This window comes from Aegilops tauschii, chromosome 6 (assembly GCF_002575655.3).
Source record: "Aegilops tauschii subsp. strangulata cultivar AL8/78 chromosome 6, Aet v6.0, whole genome shotgun sequence".
In the NCBI taxonomy this organism is placed as follows: Eukaryota; Viridiplantae; Streptophyta; class Magnoliopsida; order Poales; family Poaceae; genus Aegilops; species Aegilops tauschii.
The window spans coordinates 480588911-480608429 of record NC_053040.3 but is presented as its reverse complement, the minus strand read 5'-3'; the positions used below and the strand labels follow the sequence as shown (position 1 = coordinate 480608429).

The 19519-nt window shown below is 45.0% G+C and overlaps 1 pseudogene; it reads right to left on the bottom strand.

Annotated features, from left to right (window-relative positions):
- Positions 1–5421: 5421 nt before the first annotated feature.
- Positions 5422–9485, bottom strand: LOC141026231 (uncharacterized; annotated as a pseudogene).
- Between the last annotated feature and the right edge of the window lie 10034 nt (positions 9486–19519).

The window sequence follows — 19519 nt, the reverse complement described above, 5'->3', positions numbered from 1 at the left end:
TGCCACCATTAGCTTCTACTAGAAGCATTGTGCACGCTTTGTCGCGCCGTCAAAGGCCTTCGACTCTGAACAATGCATTGATATTCATGGAAACAGGTACAGATGCACGCAAGCACACATCCTGACCTCCGCATCCTTACAAAACAACACTCTTTCAAACACACCGACTTAACAGAAAGATCGCCACGCGCACACTTGATGTAAACGTCGATGAACATTGCAGATATAAATCAAATTTAGCTCTATGATATCCCAAAACCACGCTCGTGCTTCTTTTTTGCTGGCCGGTGAATGGAATAGCTCTGCTGCTAATTTATCAACGGCAGGCAAGTAAATAGAAAGGGAATCAACCTAGGAAAAATGAACATCTTGTTTGCAAAACGTTAACACAACAGCACGAAGCAAAACCTTAACACGTCCATAAAGTTCAAACAATCATGCCATGTAAACAGAGAAAAGAATGTGCAAACTGGAACACATATTACTCCCTCCATTCGGAAATACTTGACGTGAACTAAAACCACGTCAAGTATTTCCGAGCGGAGGGAGTACATAGGAAGGTGACACCAAAACGTTGGGTTCTTATTTCCATGCTTAGATGTGGTTCAGATTAATTATCAAAGGAACATAAATACTCACACGCCAAATATTTTTTTTGGGCATCAGGGTGATTATGAAAGAAGAAAAAAATTAGAAAATGTTAATGCTTTGTTATAGGACAAAATCAGGAAGTGAAATGCAGCCCACTCCCACTGTCAGGATTGAGTTAGCAACTAACCATCATTACATAACATTGCCTGGATTTTGATTTCCTCTCACAGTTAGCACAAAAAATTATAGAGCATAAAAAAAGATTTCAAACCAGCAATGTTTCTCCAAAAAATTACAAGATCCAAATTTGCTTCTGCATGTCACATAAAGATAGTGCTAATGTTTTGGACATGGGAACTGATTCTAGAAAAATGGCACTTTTCCATTACGACTCATGTTTCAGATCGAACCAAGACCTGCAGGGCAAATTAATGATGTTCTATCAGAAGCCACTGCTTACGAAGTGCAACATGTAGTAGAACGAAATAGAAAACATAATGTTATCGGAGATCTCATATAATCAGATGGCATGTGGTAGAGATAACACAGTTTACCCACCGGCAATAAAGAGCAATACACAGATCAAGTGCAATAATCTGAAGAGATCACCTCTAACTTGGAGTACCTCTGTATACACACTCAGCTAAGTCAGAGATTTGGAGCATTTCACATGTTTGTCAAATAACAGCCAAAGAGGTAAAATATGATAATAAGCCAAGGGGGTTCTTTCAGAGGCTACAAACTGAGAGATAAAAACATATATGAGTAACATCCTCGAGAAATAGTTTTGTTGAAATGCTCATATAACAGAGGAAGAGTCTAGCAAGTCTAACATATAGATCTAGTGAAGAAGCGTAAAAATAGAAAGCACAACAGGCACCCACTCCACCTATTTCAACAATCGAGTTTATTTATGCACAACAACCAACTCCTATCAGAGTAAAAAAATCCAAGAGTTTGATAGTATTATTTTTTGCGGGGAAAGAGTTTGATATTGATAGCATGCAAAGTTATGTAAAAAAACTGTAGAACACTTGTGCTTGAATAAACGTGCTCCTGAATAGAAAAAATACAATACATGTATGACCGAAAACAATACTGAGATAAGTGAATGAACCTTAATTGATGGGCCATTTCACAACAAAAAGGTAAGGTACTATTCTCCGATGATGTAGAGCTAGTCAATTTCAGATTTCTCGAAACAAATTGATCACTACCCGAATTGCAGTTGAGAAAATAGAAAAGCATAGTGACTAATCCTACATATTAAGAAGTGCATTCAAGACCTCCAATTTTATCACAAATGGGTAAGCTTAGCAACCAACAGAGCTACCATACAATTAAGCACATCTGGAGAACATTTCAGTTGAGGACCAATTTATGCATGACGTACCGACACAACTGAATTCAACACTTCTGCTCTTCCAACCTACCAAATGTAGTTGTTGCGAAATTCCTCGATGCTTTCATTGGAGTTTATTCGCATAGATGAATTCCAAATCTGTTCTAGTTTATGCTAAAAGTCAGTTCTAACGTATGTCATCAGAGTACACCTTTTTTGCAACATCAGACTGAAGTTAAACTTAGTGCAGCAGAGGCAAGAATAAAATCAACACCAGGATGCAATACGGTCAATACTGAGTTAAATCCATCTTCCATTATTTAAGTAAATCGCGAGGCACTTCAGAATTGTACTTTGGGCTTTAAGTTAGTTAAGAAAACACTAGTCATGTTGTCAACTTCTGGTCAACCAGAAAATCAACCATGAAAACAGAACGTATGAACACTTGAACAGAGGAGCCAATAGGCATTAGCTCTGCTAGCTTTTACGCGCACAAACATTTGATCAACTGCTAGGAGCTTACATTACCCAATGACTTTAGATGATATATAAATGAATAAATAACCCCAACCAAAGGAGGGAACACATAGCAAACCCAACCTCCTCCCCCCAGCAGAAGGAAGAGGCATACCATCACGAAAAAAATATCTCCAGCACAATGGCACCAGTCGACACACAAGAACAACGGGGGGACAAATGAATGAAAAAACAAAGCCCTCAAACAAGAAAAACAGACAACGCCCACATCACAGCATGGGAGAAACATCACATTCTACAACCCAACAATATCGGCCGACGCAGAAGAACAATGACAGAGAAATGAATGGAGAAACAAATCCCTGTACCAAATGCATGGTTGGTGTACATGAACAGAAAATTTGAAGGCACATGTTCTGGTTTCCTTTACTCACGCCTATAGTTTGTCTTGCAAGATTCTGCAAATTAACAGCTAGAGTGACATTTACTGCACCAGTCAGTGGATAGTGTATTTGACTAGTACTGTCGCAACGTTTCTATTGTCTCTGAAGAATTAACTGGATGTCTATACAACAAATACTACTCGTGAGTGTAACTACAATAGTTAATATACAGCTGAAATATCCCTTCTTAAGGAACCCAACCTGCATGCAAATTTTACTCCGATCTCCAACAAATCCCAGGGGCTATGCAAGCTCAATCAAAGAATTCCAAATAAACACACACATAATTAAAACAATAAAAACAACTGTTGGGAAACGCAGTATTTTAAAAAATTTACCTACGATCACGCAAGATCTATCTATGTGATGCATAACAACGAGCGGGAGAGTGTGTCCACGTACCCTCGTAGACTGAAAGCGGAAGCGTTAAGTAACGCGGTTGATGTAGTCGAACATCTTCGCGATCCAACCGATCAAGTACCGAACGCACGGCACCTCCGCAATCTGCACACGTTCAGCTCGGTGACGTCCCTCGAACTCTTGATCCAGCTAAGGCCGAGGGAGAGATTCGTCAGCACGACGGCGTGATGACGGTGTTGATGAAGTTACCGACGCAGGGCTTCGCCTAAGCACTATAACGATATGACCGAGGTGGAAATCTGTGGAGGAGTGCATCGCACACGGCTAAAACAATCAACTTGTGTGTCTATGGGGTGCCCCCGTCCCCCGTATATAAAGGAGTGGAGGAGGGGGAGGGCCGGCCTCATGGGGCGCGCCCAAGGGGGGGATTCCTACTCCTAGTAGGAGTAGGTTTCCCCCCTTCCCTAGTTGGAGTAGGAGAAGAAGGAAGAGGAAGAGGGAGAGAAGGAAAGGCCCCCCCCCCCAAACCCTACCCCAATTCGGATTGGGCCTAGGGGGGCGGGCGCCACACCTGGCCTCCTCCTCCTCTCTTCCACCATGGCCCATGTAGGCCCATTAACTCCCCGGGGGGTTCCGGTAACCCCCCGGTACTCCGAAAAATGCCCGAACCTATCTGAAACCTTTCCGGTGTCCAAACATAGCCTTTCAATATATCAATCTTTATGTCACGACCATTTCGAGACTCTTCGTCATGTCCGTGATCACATCCGGGACTCCAAACAATCATCGGTACATCAAAACACATAAACTCATAATACCGATCATCATCGAACGTTAAGCGTGCGGACCCTACGGGTTCGAGAACTATGTAGACATGACTGAGACTCATCTCCGGTCGATAACCAATAGCGGAACCTGGATGCTCATATTGGCTCCCACATATTCTACGAAGATCTTTATCGGTCAAACCACATAACAACATACGTTGTTCCCTTTGTCATCGGTATGTTACTTGCCCGAGATTCTATCGTCGGTATCTCAATACCTAGTTCAATCTTGTTACCGGCAAGTCTCTTTACTCGTTCCTTAATGCATCATCCTGTAACTAACTTATTAGTCACTTTGCTTGCAAGGCTTATAGTGATGTGCATTACCGAGAGGGGCCAGAGATACCTCTCCGACAATCGGAGTGACAAATCCTAATCTCGATCTATGCCAACTCAACAAACACCATCGAAGACACCTGTAGAGCATCTTTATAATCACCCAGTTACGTTGTGACGTTTGATAACACACTAAGTGTTCCTCCGGTATTCGGGAGTTGCATAATCTCATAGTTATAGGAACATGTATAAGTCATGAAGAAAGCAATAGCAACAAACTAAATGATCATAGTGCTAAACTAACGGATGGGTCATGTCAATCGCATCATTCTCTAATGATGTGATCCCGTTAATCAAATGACAACTCATGTCTATGGCTAGGAAACTTAACCATCTTTGATTAACGAGCTAGTCAAGTAGAGCGTACTAGTGACACTCTGTTTGTCTATGTATTCACACATGTACTAAGTTTCCGGTTAATACAATTCTAGCATGAATAATAAACATTTATCATGATATAAGAAAATATAAATAACAACTTTATTATTGCCTCTAGGGCATATTTCCTTCAACAACATCACCTCATACATACATATAATCCAGAAAAATGGTGTGTGCAGCCAAGTTCAGACCATGCAAATGAATAACTAGATTAGATCAAAGTGATTGCTTGTTCATCAGCCAAGTATGCATCACTAAGGTAGTTGAAAACTTGAAACTAAATTGAACAACATCATGATCAAATTCCCAGGTGAGAGGTGACTGATAGGAACATATAGCAACACACAAGGATCATAGAAAAACACGAACAACTTGGGCACAATAGAAAAATAATCAAGCAGCATACGTAGGTAGATCTAATTTTTCAACACGGATCCACTAACTGAATATAACAAAATTAGTGCATATGCAAGAATGGAACTGAAACGATAACAAGTTCAGATTGTGCAGACGACAACTACAAAATGAACACATCGCATCGGGTAAGTTTCCAACCGAATTGCATCGACTCAGGGGTAGCCAAGTTCAAATCATCTCATTGAAGTATGCCCAGCTATAAATCATTAGGTAACTGAGCGGCAATCAATGGAAGAGGCGGAGTGGATCAACCGATGTGGGTGCGGAGCTTGGCGAGGCAGCGGGTGGCGATGTCGAAGCACAAATAGGCGTTGCGCATCGCGTAGAGTCATTCGTTGCAGGTGAGGTCGTGGTCGCCCCAGTCCGGGGCGTCCACGCTCGCCGGCATCGGCGCGAGGCGCATCTCTAGGCCGAGCGCCATCCACGCCATGTACTCAATGTAGGGTAACGCTGCAGAAAACAAAAAAATTCTGACCTACGCACCAGCCCAGGACCACTATGGAGACTGCATACAAGGTTTGATCTTTTTCGTTACCGACTCGTAGCGCAGCGGGAAGTAGAGTCGATGACGATCGGCGGTGCAGATCCCCGCAGCTAGGATTTACAACCTCCCAACCGCGAGGATGTATACCCTCATCTGCTCCTCAGACAGCCCTCCGGAAGGCGGTCGAATAGCCCCCCGGACGGTGTCGCAGACAGCCCTTCGGGAGGACCTTCGAAACTCGAACGGTCACTCGGACAGCCCTTCGGGAGGACCTTCGAAACTCGGACGGTCACACGGACAGCCCTTCGGGAGGCACTCACGAACTAAGACCGAAACTACGATCTCTCTACAGAGGTGCACACATACGGTGTCATCTATCCGGCAGGGCTTCGCCGTCCAAAACTAGTTCCCACCGGAACCCAGGCAGCCTTTCGGCTCTACGAAACTATTTCGCTGGGAGGGAGAGAGAAGTCAGATCATGCATGGCACTTGTATGTGAGAAGGGATGTGTGTGGAGGGCTGCCCCTCCACCTCTATTTATAGGAAATCCCAAGGGGTAGGGTAGTTTCACACAAAAACCCAAAATGCACATGAATGAAGTCCTTCCACAAGGACCTAGGAGTGAAACCAATGAACAAGAGGGTCCCCAAGGGGGATACCCCATGTGGCCGGCCACACCCCCATGAGGGGCCAAAAAAATGGCTCCTATCCATCCATGTCATCCCCAAGATCTTTTGGAGCAAAGCCCCAAAAGGTGGCTTTCCATAAAGTAGCCATAAAGCTGATTTTCAGTATTCACGACGACATTTTTCAGCGTCCGTTCGAACTGAAAATATTTGTGTGGGCTTAGAACATTTCCAGTACCCACCAAAATTATTTTCAACGCGTTCCGAAACAATTCCGGTTTAGTGATTTTCATCTGCGAAAAGCATCTGAAGTGGTTCTGGCAGCTCCGGAGCATATCCGGTTATTATCCCAGAAAATTCCAGAAAGCTTCCAGAATGATTCTGGCACCCTCCAAGAATTATCAGGCATGTACCGAAACCAATTTGACTTTATGGTATCCCCTGAAACAACTTTTCAGTTTCACCGGAACTCATCCGGTGACCTCTCTCTGCGGAACATTTCCGCTGTCCGAAACTTTTTCGGTGATTTTCTCTCAGACTCCCTGTCTAGTATTCAGCAGATAGATGACCCTTAAGCGTGTGACCCTATAGGTTCGGTGAAGTATAGACATGACCTGGAACCCCTTCCGATCAATGATCAACATCGGAGCCGTGGACACCCATATTGACCCCTATACCCACACGAATGAATATTCGAGTGAACCTCCAGTTGCGGTGAGCTATTCCTGTTGCTTCACGATATATCACAAACACCTGAGGTGAGATTTATTGCATCCCCATGGGCCAACACTTTTTCCACTATGCAAGTTACCTCGTTACCGGTTTTGTTCTCTTTTCTCGTTTCGTGTTCCGGCATCCCCGTGATCAAATCACAAAGTGTCTGGCCAGACGATGATGGACACCATAACACCGAGAGGGCCCGAGTATATCTCTCCATCGTCGGAGGAGCAAATCCCAATCTCGAGCTATCAAGTTACTTAACATACTTTCCCATGAACCCGTAAGCCGCTGTAATAGCATCCAGTTACGGATAACGTTTAACAAACCCCAAAGTTCATGAAGCAAGCATGAAGAAACTCGATACTCTCATGGTCTAAGGAATTATGCAAACATTAACTATCTCTGTGTTATAAACCATTAACTTGTGACGAATGTATCTCATAGCATAACATCAATTCGGGTCGATTCAACACAAATGTCCTTCCTGACATTGTGCCCTCAAAGTTGCTTGGCATAGACATGCCCATGATTGAGAAAACATAATCATCATGCAACACTTGAGCTAGTATTAGAGGCACGACTAGGAATACATTTTACCATTTATTATTCCACACGTGCATATGGGTTCTCCCGAGAGCCTTTATGGATATACGGGCTCGGAAACCACAGCAGTTATAGCATGGAACATAAACATAATTATGAACAGGGAGATAATCAATAACATTTATTATTGCCTCTAGGGCATATCTCCTACACTCAATGCTGACGCCCTCGATGGCCTTAGGCAGATGCCCCCATCCTCCGAATCCACCCTGATCGGTATCTTCCCTGACACGGCTCCAGGGATATTATCGATGTTCCCGTGCACACGCATGAACAGGTTGTTCAGCTCAGCAGGCCGCGTCACATGAAGCCCCCACTTGCCGGTCAGCTTCTGCTTCACCTCCGCCGCGCCGAGACGGGCCATCTTGACGCACCTGTCAACCAGAAACTCCCGAACTTGATGCATCTTATCTTTGAACGAGCCGAGCACACCGCTGCGTCCTTGCCGACTGGCTGGTACACAACGGCGTGCGAACCACCAACGCATATGACGACGACGCGGATGGGGTTGTCGGGGTGCTGCGAGTGTCCGCGCGCGCACGGACTCCCACGCCGAGTGGCATGACATACTGCCGCGGAGCGCGACGAGGCCAGCAACGAGGGGCACCTGGAGGCGGTGGTAGCGAAGGATGTACTTTATTTCAAGGTAGGGCCGGTCGAAACATATTTTGGCCCCGGGACGAAATCAAAAATACATATATTTTATACTAAACTTTTATATTCGTTTAAACATATTATTTCATCAGAGTACAACCTAAACAAGTATGATGTTTTGCACTTAGTTGGCATAATAAGTTACACAAAAACATTGCTAATTATTAGTTATTGTATTCTTTGTCCTACGGAACCTATATCAACAAAACAATTATGCTAAATTTAAATTATTTATCTTACCAAAAGTTTCTTTTGATTCATAGCATAAATTATAGTGTGTGTGTGTGTGTATGGTATTATACATATTACTTTATTTTTTTAGTATGTTTATATACTACATCTAAGATATTTCAAAGTCAGTCATATAAAAAATTGCAAGAGCTCATAGGTTTTATTGTATTTGTGAAATACGTACGTATTAAAATGGAGTATGCTCAAAATATGATACATACTATAAAAAATAGTGTATATATATACTATTTGAATATTTTAGTAGTATATATACTACCTAAAGTATACTCCGATATATATACTCCTAGCGCTATGCCAATAGTATATATACTACCTAAAGTAGTATATATACTACCTAAACTATACTCTGGTATATACTATATACTCCTGGCGCGCCCTGGTGCTTAGTGGGTCACTCCTCCATCTCGTGGCCTCCAGAAACTTCCAGGGTCTCTTATTGATAGAAAAAAATCTCCAAAAAGTTTCATGGCATTTGGACTTCGTTTGGTACTGATATTTTGCAAAGTCAAAAACAAGCAAAAAAAAGACAGCAACCGGCACTGGGCACTAAGTTAATAGGTTAGTCCCAGAAATGATATAAAGTTGCTTCGAAATGTATATAAAACATCCAAGATTGATAATATAATAACATGGAATAATAAAATTATAGATACATTGGAAACTTATCACGACGTTCGATTTGGACACCGCTGCTGTGCGGCGCGGAGAGCGTGAAGGGGATGCCGGCTTCGGCTTCACGGGGAGGAGCGCTCCCGGTGGCCAACCCGGGCCGTTGGTATGGACGACGGAGCGACAGAGCATCAGCTCCATCTGCTCCTCGAACTCCGCGTCGATGCCGGTGTAGACCTAGCCCGACACCGTTGGCACGGACTGCGGCGGCGGCTGGTCCTCCTCGTCGCCAGAGGAGATGACGATCTCCTCCCGCGTCGAGTCGCCGCCAGCCGACACGACCTCGGAGTCCGAGGGCAGCATCTCCACGAGCCGCCAGATCCCGTCCCAGAACCGCCTGCCGGCGCGGACGCCCAGGACTTGCCCATCATCGGAGATGTGTAGTGGGGTGCAGCACGGAGGAGGATGCGATGTGGACGGCGCCAGAGCGCGGCTTAAATAGCCGCGGCCAGGTCATGCAAAGGGCCGGTCAGCCGCTTCAATGCGGCATATCGGCCGGAGTTGGTTCCTCGGGAGCCTGTGTACGCATTGAAGCGGCGGCTGCCAAGAGGACGCGTCGGTCAGCACCGCCCTCCCTCCCTCCGGTCACATCGCCACATCAATGCCGGCCTCCGCGTGCTTTGGGCCGGCATGAATGCGGCGTGTGCATCGGAAGGAAAGCGCGGGAGGGGCAGGTGACGGGTTTTTGGTGGGCTAGGACGGTCCAAAGCAGTCTTGGGTGCGGTCCGGACTCCCGCAAATCTCCCCCACTTTTAACTCGACGGCGCCAGAACGCGGCTTAAATAGCCGCGGCCAGGTCATGCAAAGGGCCGGTCAGCCGCTTCAATGCGGCATATCGGCCGGAGTTGGTTCCTCGGGATCCTGTGTACGCATTGAAGCGGCGGCTGCCAAGAGGACGCGTCGGTCAGCACCGCCCTCCCTCCGGTCACATCGCCACATCAATGCCGGCCTTCACGTGCTTTGGGCCGGCATGAATGCGGCGTGTGCATCGGAAGGAAAGCGCGGGAGGGGCAGGTGACGAGTTTTTGGTGGGCTAGGACGGTCCAAAGCAGGCTTGGGTGCGGTCCGGACTCCCGCAAACCTCCCCCACTTTTATCTCCGGTTTGCGAAAGAAATCACGTCCGGACCACTCCGTAGACCAGGAATCTGGGCTTGCTTCGACTTGGGTCTTTGTAGTCCAAGTTGCACAATGGTCATAGGAAAATAGGAACTCGTAAATTTATTCTTAGGACTATCATCATGTGCTAACCATGAGGCCATGAGGTACTTGACACAGTAGAAAAATGACAATGGAGGCCACATATAGGAATTATATTTCATTTATTATCTGTCATTATTTTTTAATGAAGTAGGTATTAATAGACTGGGAAGAAGGAACTTCCTATAATGCGAGTAGAAGGTGTCGACAACGACTTCAAACTTATCTATTAGCATTGCTCTAAGCGTGAGGCTAGAACGAGGAGTCCGGCTCTATGTAAAAAGGAAAACGAAAAAAAAAAGGAGAGAAGAGGCCGGCTCGGCACCCAGTTTCGGTGTTCGCTTTCTCTCGTTTTCCTCCCCAGCCCCCCAATATCTCCCGTGCATCACATGCATGCAATCGTATTAGGGTTTCCCATGGACGAGACCGGAGCAGCCGACCGCATCAGCTCTCTACCGGACGATCTGCTCCACCTGGTCCTCCTCCGCCTCGGCTGCGCCCGCGCGGCTGCGCGCACCAGCGTCCTCTCCCGTCAGTGGCGCCGCGTCTGCTCCGGCCTCCCCGTGGTCGACGTCACCCTCAACGACGTCCCGCTTGACTCGCTCGAGGCCGCGCTCCGCCGCGCCGCCGGCCAAGGGGTGCGCCTCCTCGACATCCGTGTCCCGGAGGAGGGCAGCAGGCTGTCCGCCGACAGCGTCTCCTCCGTGCTCTGTGCCGCCGCGGCGCTCGCGCCCGTGGAGCTCCGCTTCACCCTCACGCAGTGGGCGCGGGGCCTTCCCAGCATACGGCTGCCCCGTTTTTACCGCGCCACCTCAATCGAGATGCACGGGGTGTCGCTGGACCTCGAGGTAGCCCACTCTGCAGGGTACCGTTGCTCGAGAGGCTGACTCTCTCCGGCTGCTACCTCGACCTCACCGCCTTGATCCCGTGCTGCCCGCACCTGCGCGTGCTCACGATGGACGCCTTCACCGTCCATTCGGCATCGCTGCAAGAGGTCCTCGTGGAGCGCCGGAAGCCGCTTCAAGGCCGTGTACATGCAAGGTTGCTTATGCAATTGACTACACGGTCCCTTCATGACAAGTTTGGGAGCACCATCTTGGCACCAATGGTGGAGAAGGTCTCCTTGAGGTGCACGTACCCCAGCTGGTTTACCCATGCGCTTGGTCTTTGGCACCTGGACCTCCTGGAGGTGGGCTTAGAGTCGCCGGAGAGACACGGAGCGGGGGTGCTCACTCCGGTCGAGGTCTTGTCTGTGCACATGTCTCCCAAAGTATGTCTCCTGTCCTGCCCAATTTACAGACTACCGACCAAATTGAACATATCCATGACGATGTCTTCCTGAATTGATTTTTGCAGGATTCAAAATTTTCTCTATTAGATGCAGAGCGCCGCTTTGCCACAGAGATATTTAGCCATATATGGGCACCCACTTCTCTGCTTTGAATCTACATCTCACAACAAGAGGGCACATGGTTGGCGCATTTGTGTTGCGTCTCCTTGGCATACATTATCATGGTCTTCGTCTTGCAGATATACGAAACCTTAAGATCGTCCTACTGAGATCGGAGGTAATTTATCACCGTGCTAATATATATGGAATATATGCATCTTGTACTTTCTCAATGAACATCTAAGGGGATCATCTATAATGCATTGACGTGATTTACATTTATCTTCATTATTAGGTGAAAGAAGCGTGTCCACTTAATTAATTGCCCTTGTGATGACCCAAAGGGCTGGAAAACCCAAATTGTCTCCTTGAATAATCTTGAAAAGGTTGAAATCGAAGGTTTTGAAGGGGAGGATCATGAGCTTGATTTATTGAGAGTGGTATTTAGATGTGCGCCGATGCTTAAAAGTGTGACAGTGAGGCTGCTAGATCAGGACTTGCCAAGTGATGATTGGTGCACAATAGCAAACATCATCTTCCGGGAGTATCCATATGTGGAAGGCAACATTGATCTTATTTCTGGTTAGCAGCTCTGTGCTTACATGATTAGCATATTCCTAGAAGCAACATTTACTTTCATGTTATTCATGGTTCGCATATTTCCTGTAGGTCTACACAATAATTGCTTTTATCTTTGGTAGAGCCCTAGACTCATGTTTCCTAGAAAAAGAAAACAAATTCATTCCTATCAATTTTGTTTGAAGTCACACGGTATAAAATTTGACCAAATTTGAAGGCAAAGTATCTACGAATAGGATAACAAAATATACTTTCAAACTGTTATGGATTTTGGAAGCAAATCAAGGCAGTATAAGAGTAGATCGCAACGTATTGCAACTAGTTAACTAACTATTGCCCCGTGAGTTATATCTCTCTCAAATAATTCAGTTGTAGGTATCGCATTGGGGTTTTCCATGGAGAAGTCGGAGTTGGACAATGGACCACGCCATGGTTCCTGCGATTCACCAGACCTCATTAGCACCCTCTCGGATGATCTGCTCCTCCAGGTCCTGCAGCGCCTCAGCTGTGCCGGCGCCGCCGTGCGCACGTGCATCCTTGCCCGCCGGTGGCATGGCTTCTGGACCCACCTCCCCAAAGTCGCCGTCATCCTCCATGATGTCCCATTCGGCTCGCTCGAGGCCGCGCTCCAGCGTGCTGCTCGTCCCGGGGTGTTCCACCGCCTCCTCCTCGACATCAGCGTCCCCTGGCAAGACGACATTCCCTTGAGCTTCCCCTGGCAAGAAGGCATGCTCACCTCCTCGAGTGTCTCCTCGTTGCTCCGTGCCGCCGCAAGGCTCGCACCAGTGGAGCTGCGCTTCACCCTCCTGCAGAACCTGCAGGACCATTGTCTAGACGTGGACCTGCCCCGCTTGGACCGCGCCACCTCCATTGACCTGCATGCGGGGTACCTCCGCTTTGCCCCGCCACGAGCTAGTGCTCGGTTCCTCTCACTGAAGAGACTCTCCCTCTCGGGCTGCCATGTCGACCTAGCCGCGTTGATCCCGCGCTGCCCCTGCCTACGCTTTCTCACGGTGAACACCACTGGTTTGGTAGGCATGGACAAACTCACAATGCACTCACAGTCGCTGCAGGAACTTGTTGTAAAGGGCCGGAATACGTGGACAGCCCGTATCGACGTCGAGGCCCCCATGCTTAAGCAATTGGTAGCGCACTTCCATGCTGGCGGCCACCTCGGGGTCTCCGTCTTAGCACCAATGGTGGAGAAGGTCTCGTGGCATTGCTCGTATAAAAGGGCGTTCTACAGACTTGGTCTTTGGGGCCTCCGGGAGGTCTGCTTAAACACGACAGAGAGGCACTTGCAGATGGACTCTGGAAAAAACACATCTTCGCAGCACCCCATCGTCCATCTCCTTTCCCTGCACATGTGTGTCCAAGTATGTTCATGTTATCCTAAGCTTAAGTTACCAGAATTGCCCGCTAAATTCGATTTGTTTGTAACGTGTTGTTGAATTGATTTTGCAGGATTCATTTAATTCTCGAAATGCAGAGCTCCGCTTCGAGTCCGAGATACATAAACATATGTTCACCAACTTCTCTTGTTTGGACCTGCATCTCAGAACCAGGCATGGGTTCGGAGCATTAGTGTTGCGTCTCCTTGGGATGGATCAGATTCGTACAACTATACGTAACCTTAAGATCATCCTACTAAGATCAGAGGTAAATTTATCGTTGTGGTCATACATTTGGAATGCATACCGTAATGCTCAACAGAAAAAAAATTATAGGTACATTCTTGATCTATGGTCTCAATAGTGAAACATCTATAATATACTGTCGTACTCACACCTGTTGTAGGTGAAAGATGCATGCCCGATAAATTGTCTCTGTGATGAGCCTAAGGACTGGAGAACACAAACTATCTCCTTGGCTGATCTTGAAACCGTGGAAATAGGAGGCATTGATGGGGAAGATCACGAGTTTGATTTCGTGAAAGTGATATTTAATTGTGCTCTAATGCTTAAAAGAGTGACTCTAAGGCTGGCAGATGGTGCCACTCCATGTGTCGATTGGTGCTCAAAAGTACACAACGTATTTAAGGCATATCCTTTTGTGAAGTGCAACATTGATCTGGTAAGCAGGCTTGATGCTATCTGATAGAACAATCCAGGAGCAGCAGGAGCCCAGGAAACAATAGACTAACCTCTTGTCTGTGCATGCCTCAAGTTGTTTACATTGAATATGAACCGGTTTATTTGTCAAATTTTGAATATCTTGACTACATGTGGCATACTTCCTGAGCAAATTAGCATCAAGGAGAATCCATGTCCGTACTCAGATTGTAAGTTGTCTTTGTCCATATTTGGTATCCGTTATCAAATAGAATGTATCACAACCATTCCTACTTGTTCTAGCATGTCTGCTGTAATTACGCATCAATTAGAATGTATGACAGCCCCTGCAAATCCATCCATATTTTGAATCCATTATCCTTCAGTATAGAGTTTAGAATGGCTGCTATATTTCAACACAGTTTATTATTCTGAATTGCTGGTTACACTAGCTAGCACACATTTCCGATGTGCCTATAGATTTGTGCCATGCATGCAAAATACGGAGTATATTTTTTCTCTTCTCTTATTTTTCAGTTCAAAATATTATCTTATCCTTTAACTATTTAATTACTGATGACAATAGTAGTCGTACTCATCTTGAAATTCAGTTTAGCTCTTCTTCGTGTTCCATTCGGTGGAGTACATGTACTAGGAATTGATACTGGGTAGAATATACAATATAGTGCTCTGCATCCATCCAGCAAGAACTGCCTTTGCCTCGTTGTATTAACTGTTGCCCGACCCAATTGTCAGTTTGATTAACAGAGACTAATCACCAAATTGCATGCTTCCCACTCTTGTTTTAAGCCTCAAGTGGTCTCGAGACCCCTCTGGATGGTCAAATTTGCTTTAGTGTTGCCCTTCCAAGGCTAAATTCTTCTGTTTACAACTACAGTAATTTGGTTGGGTTGCAGTATAATTCCTCTACAGGATATTAGAAATTCCCGCCTGTTTGTGACTTCTCTTGTTTGTGCAGATTCATCCACTAATAGAGACTCCACTGATGGCGGCTAAGATGTGTGATCATTCATGATGTTTGTCTGAAGACTTCTGTTTCTCTAAAGAATCTGTAATTGTAGGTTGTAGCCATGTGTTGGCCGTTAGCCTGTAACCATGAAGTTCTGTTTCTGCTTCCCTATCTTTGGTCTCTGCCGAAAACCTGTCTTTGTGCTTTGTTAGGTGCAACTTAGCTAGACGTTTTCCACTTTGTCAGCAATCTGCCGGGAATTTAAACGATGGTTGAAATGTTGGTATGTTTCTATAATCTGCAGGCAATATAAATGATGGTTACATATATATTTTGTAGTAGATCATCTCAATGTATACTGGAATTGCACATGCATCTCTTATGTAGCTGTGTGTCATCAATATATACCGAGATTGTTCATGCATCTCTTATGTTGCTGTGCGACATCAATATATATAGGAATTGTACATGAATCAGACATACTGGGTGTCCATTTGCGCTAATCCTGGGTGAGGTCGCGATGTAAGATTCCTCTTGATACGTTGAAGATTGTGGGAACTGCACTATCATTTCGATCTGAACAAATAGTCACATTGCTTTGTTTTGGATTGAAATGGTCAGGTTGCTGCTTGAATGTCACCTCAGAAGTACAACAGGCAAAATACAACAGGCAATTTCAGACTAGATAGAAGCAAGAGGTAGTGCTAAGCAATATAACAGCAATTTCACATTGCAACTAATTATGCAAGTGTAGTTCCTCTCTTTTTACTTATGAATGATCTCAAGACATGGTATATCAAGCAGATTTCCTGGCCAAATAATTCACTAGGTTTGATGACATTATCTGTCCAGTTGGTTCACTAGGTTTGTTGAAATTATCCCCGTAAAAAAAAGGTCTGTTGAAATTATCTGGCTAATTAATCCACTAGATTTGGAGTCCATACTGCTGTAGCATTGCAGAGTTTCTGAATAGTAAAATAATTCATGTTGCAGAGCATAATAGCTTCATCCCTCTGAAACGCCAAACCAGTACCGGAACAGTTTAAGCTGCTGGTTAACGACGTATGAACATGTTCACTCCCCAACTTCTGAAGAGTGACTTGGCTGAACAACATTTTGCAAGATGCAGAGCATGCTAGGCAGCTTCATCCCCCTGTAATAGTGATGAACTAGTCGTAACAAGAGCAGTTTATAATCTGCTGGCAAGGTGACATGGACATTATGATACAAGAGAAATTCTAGACAAACTCACTCGTGCTTGAATCACGCGGCGCAAGCTGTCGTCGCCCAAAATGGTACTCCCTCCATCCCATAATATAAAACGTTTTTTGATACTAGAGTAGATGACTAGACCTCCTTCGCCTGGCGGCATGCTATCATTTGGCACAAGCAAACAACACCCGCGTCAGGGCAGGGAGACCCTCTCTCCCGGAAGCTTTTCACAATTACAATTGCACCACTACACTGGTTATTCGCCAAGGCCTGCTTTGTTGGGTCAGGGTCAGCCTATACGCCAATGATGTTACTCTGCTTGTGTCTACTATGGCAGCAGATATCCGTTTCGAAAAAAAAAAACTATGGCAGCAGATATTCAAACTACCAAACAAATGTGAAGAGAAGGTAGAAGATGTTAATCATGTGTGCGAAAAATATTTGTGACATTGAAAAATATCAGGTGTTTAAATAAATGTATTCGCCATTTAAAAAAATTATACAATGTAAAAAATGTTCATGTAATTAAAAAACGTTTCGTACAATAAAAAATGTACATTAGATTTTTTTAAATGTTTATGAGTTTCAAAATTGTGTTCATGACATTCAAAAAAACGTGTATACAATGTAAAAACAATTTTCTCTGTCATGTAAACAAATATTTCTTACGATTGAAGAAAATGTATGCGACATTTAAAGAAATAATCTGGCATTTTAAAAATATGGTCGTGACATTTTCAAAAATATTTATACAATGTAAAAAATTGTCCCCATAGGTCATAAAATGTTTATTTCCGTTAAAAATGTGCATGACATTTTAAGTAAATATTCATGTGCTTCCAAAAAATGTCCATCGCATTATAAAAATGTTTATCAATGTTCAAAAATTGTTTGTGTAGTTTAAAAAATATTTTATTGGCATTAAAAAAATGTACAACGTGCATTAAAAAAGTTAACTTGTATTTGAAAAAAAATCAAAACATGTATTTGATTAAGAAATATTGGTATTATTTGTTGTGATTGCATGTCCTCGACTAATCGACCTGCATCTTGGATGTATGAAATATAGTTTGTATCTATGGTGGAATATCATGTGCTCCCGTACTTTGGGTGCTACAGTTGTACGAGCTTTTGGGCCGATGGATATGAGGGGCTGTTGTTCTTGTGCGCAATTCTCAAACTCTTTCAGGGTTTTTGTACGAAAAAAATCAGATCCCTAGGAGCCCTTGGAGATCTAACGGCTCTCAAGAGCTCGTATCACTGTAGCACCTGAGGTGCTCCCAGATAGTCTCCCTTGTATCTATAGCATCCAGAGAGACAACTAAAGTCATGTTAGTCAACAAAGTACCATGAATACATCCGTTGTTTGTCCATCTAAGGGAGCAGAACATGGCGCCTGGTTACCAGCCTCACCGTGCTACGCCCCAGAAAAACACTTTATACATATTTCGAAAGATGGAACGTCTCGTATGTCCCTTATGTATGGCTATGGGGTGATGTTTTTTCATCTAGCATTAGCTTTTAAATGCTGCTTCTACATTACCCCCTCCTATATATTTTGCTGTTGCCCTCGTTCTTCTAAATGAAAATGGTTCATGCAGACTATTGCCTGCGGTATTTCCTTTGTTGTTCATCTGTAACTCATGACAAGGTAACACGGATGTTGTGCTTCCTCGTGATAAATATGACACACATGCATGACCACAAGGAAATATTGCATGAATTGGCTAGTATTGAAAATCCGCATCAGTATAAATAGGTGAGGACGGGAGGGACAGGCATGCATTGCTTGTTCTACTTATTACTCTTTCACAATCCATATGAGATACTGGGGCAAAACAAACACTTCTATCCTTGATACATCTTCACAATATAGGGACCTCCATACCCTCACGTCCCATAAGCCATGGTAAAAACAATGAGGTGTGACATCAGCGAGCGATCCCACGATCAAACTGAAGGATTTCCGTCGGTGAGTGCAATGTGTGTATAGACCTTTTGGAGCTCTTAATTTCTGTAGTCACATGTGCTAAGGCGGAGTGTTCCGAGATTGATTCAACCAGGGCCTCTAGCAGCATATGTTTTCTCTGTGCTCATTTCACATGGCGTTGAATGTCAAATCGTGTTGTCGCATTCCAACGCCCTCTAGAGTCTGCGTGGAGTGGGTCGTTGGTTTTGCGTGGCTGATAACCAGAAAAGTAGTATGTGCCGGCATGATCACTCTTCATATCATTCCTTGTTATGGGGAAGTGTTGTCAGACTGATATTTTCTTTTCAGAACTGTCCGACGTGCAGTGAGAGTATAGCGCACATGGGCTGCGAAGACGGACCAGACAGCCCATCGAGTCATCAGAAACCGGCCCGGACAGGCCCAGCTCTACTGCCTCCTTTCCGCTCCCTTGCCAATTTAGCCCTCTCTGCCGTGAACGCGTGTTGCGATCGAACCGTCTACAAGGCCTCTCTCTTCTGCCCGTGCAGCTCCGACTCCGCCATCGTAATCCTCATCGTTTTGCATCCACCACGCTCCGCCATAGATCGATCCGCTGCAGACTCCGATGGCGCGCGCCAGCTGCCCTCGTGACCCCGCTCGCGGCCTAGCCGACTTGTCTACCCGCACCGGTACGTCGTCGTCAGCAATCCATCTCTCTATCTATCACCGGCGGATCTACAGCCTCTGCACCGTGGTTGCCAAAATTCACGTCTATAACGTATAGACAATGTAACTTCAATATTACTACATCGTACCAGATCAAAATTTATACGGAGTAGAAAGTACACTACATGCGTGTATTTTGATCTAAAAATCATCACGAGCAACGAACAGTTCCAAAATAACTTTATGAACTAAAAATCACAACACTTATTTTAGAACAGAGGGGATAGATAATTAGTGTTAAGTATATAGTATAAATTATTTTGCAGTTTGACAGAGCGTGT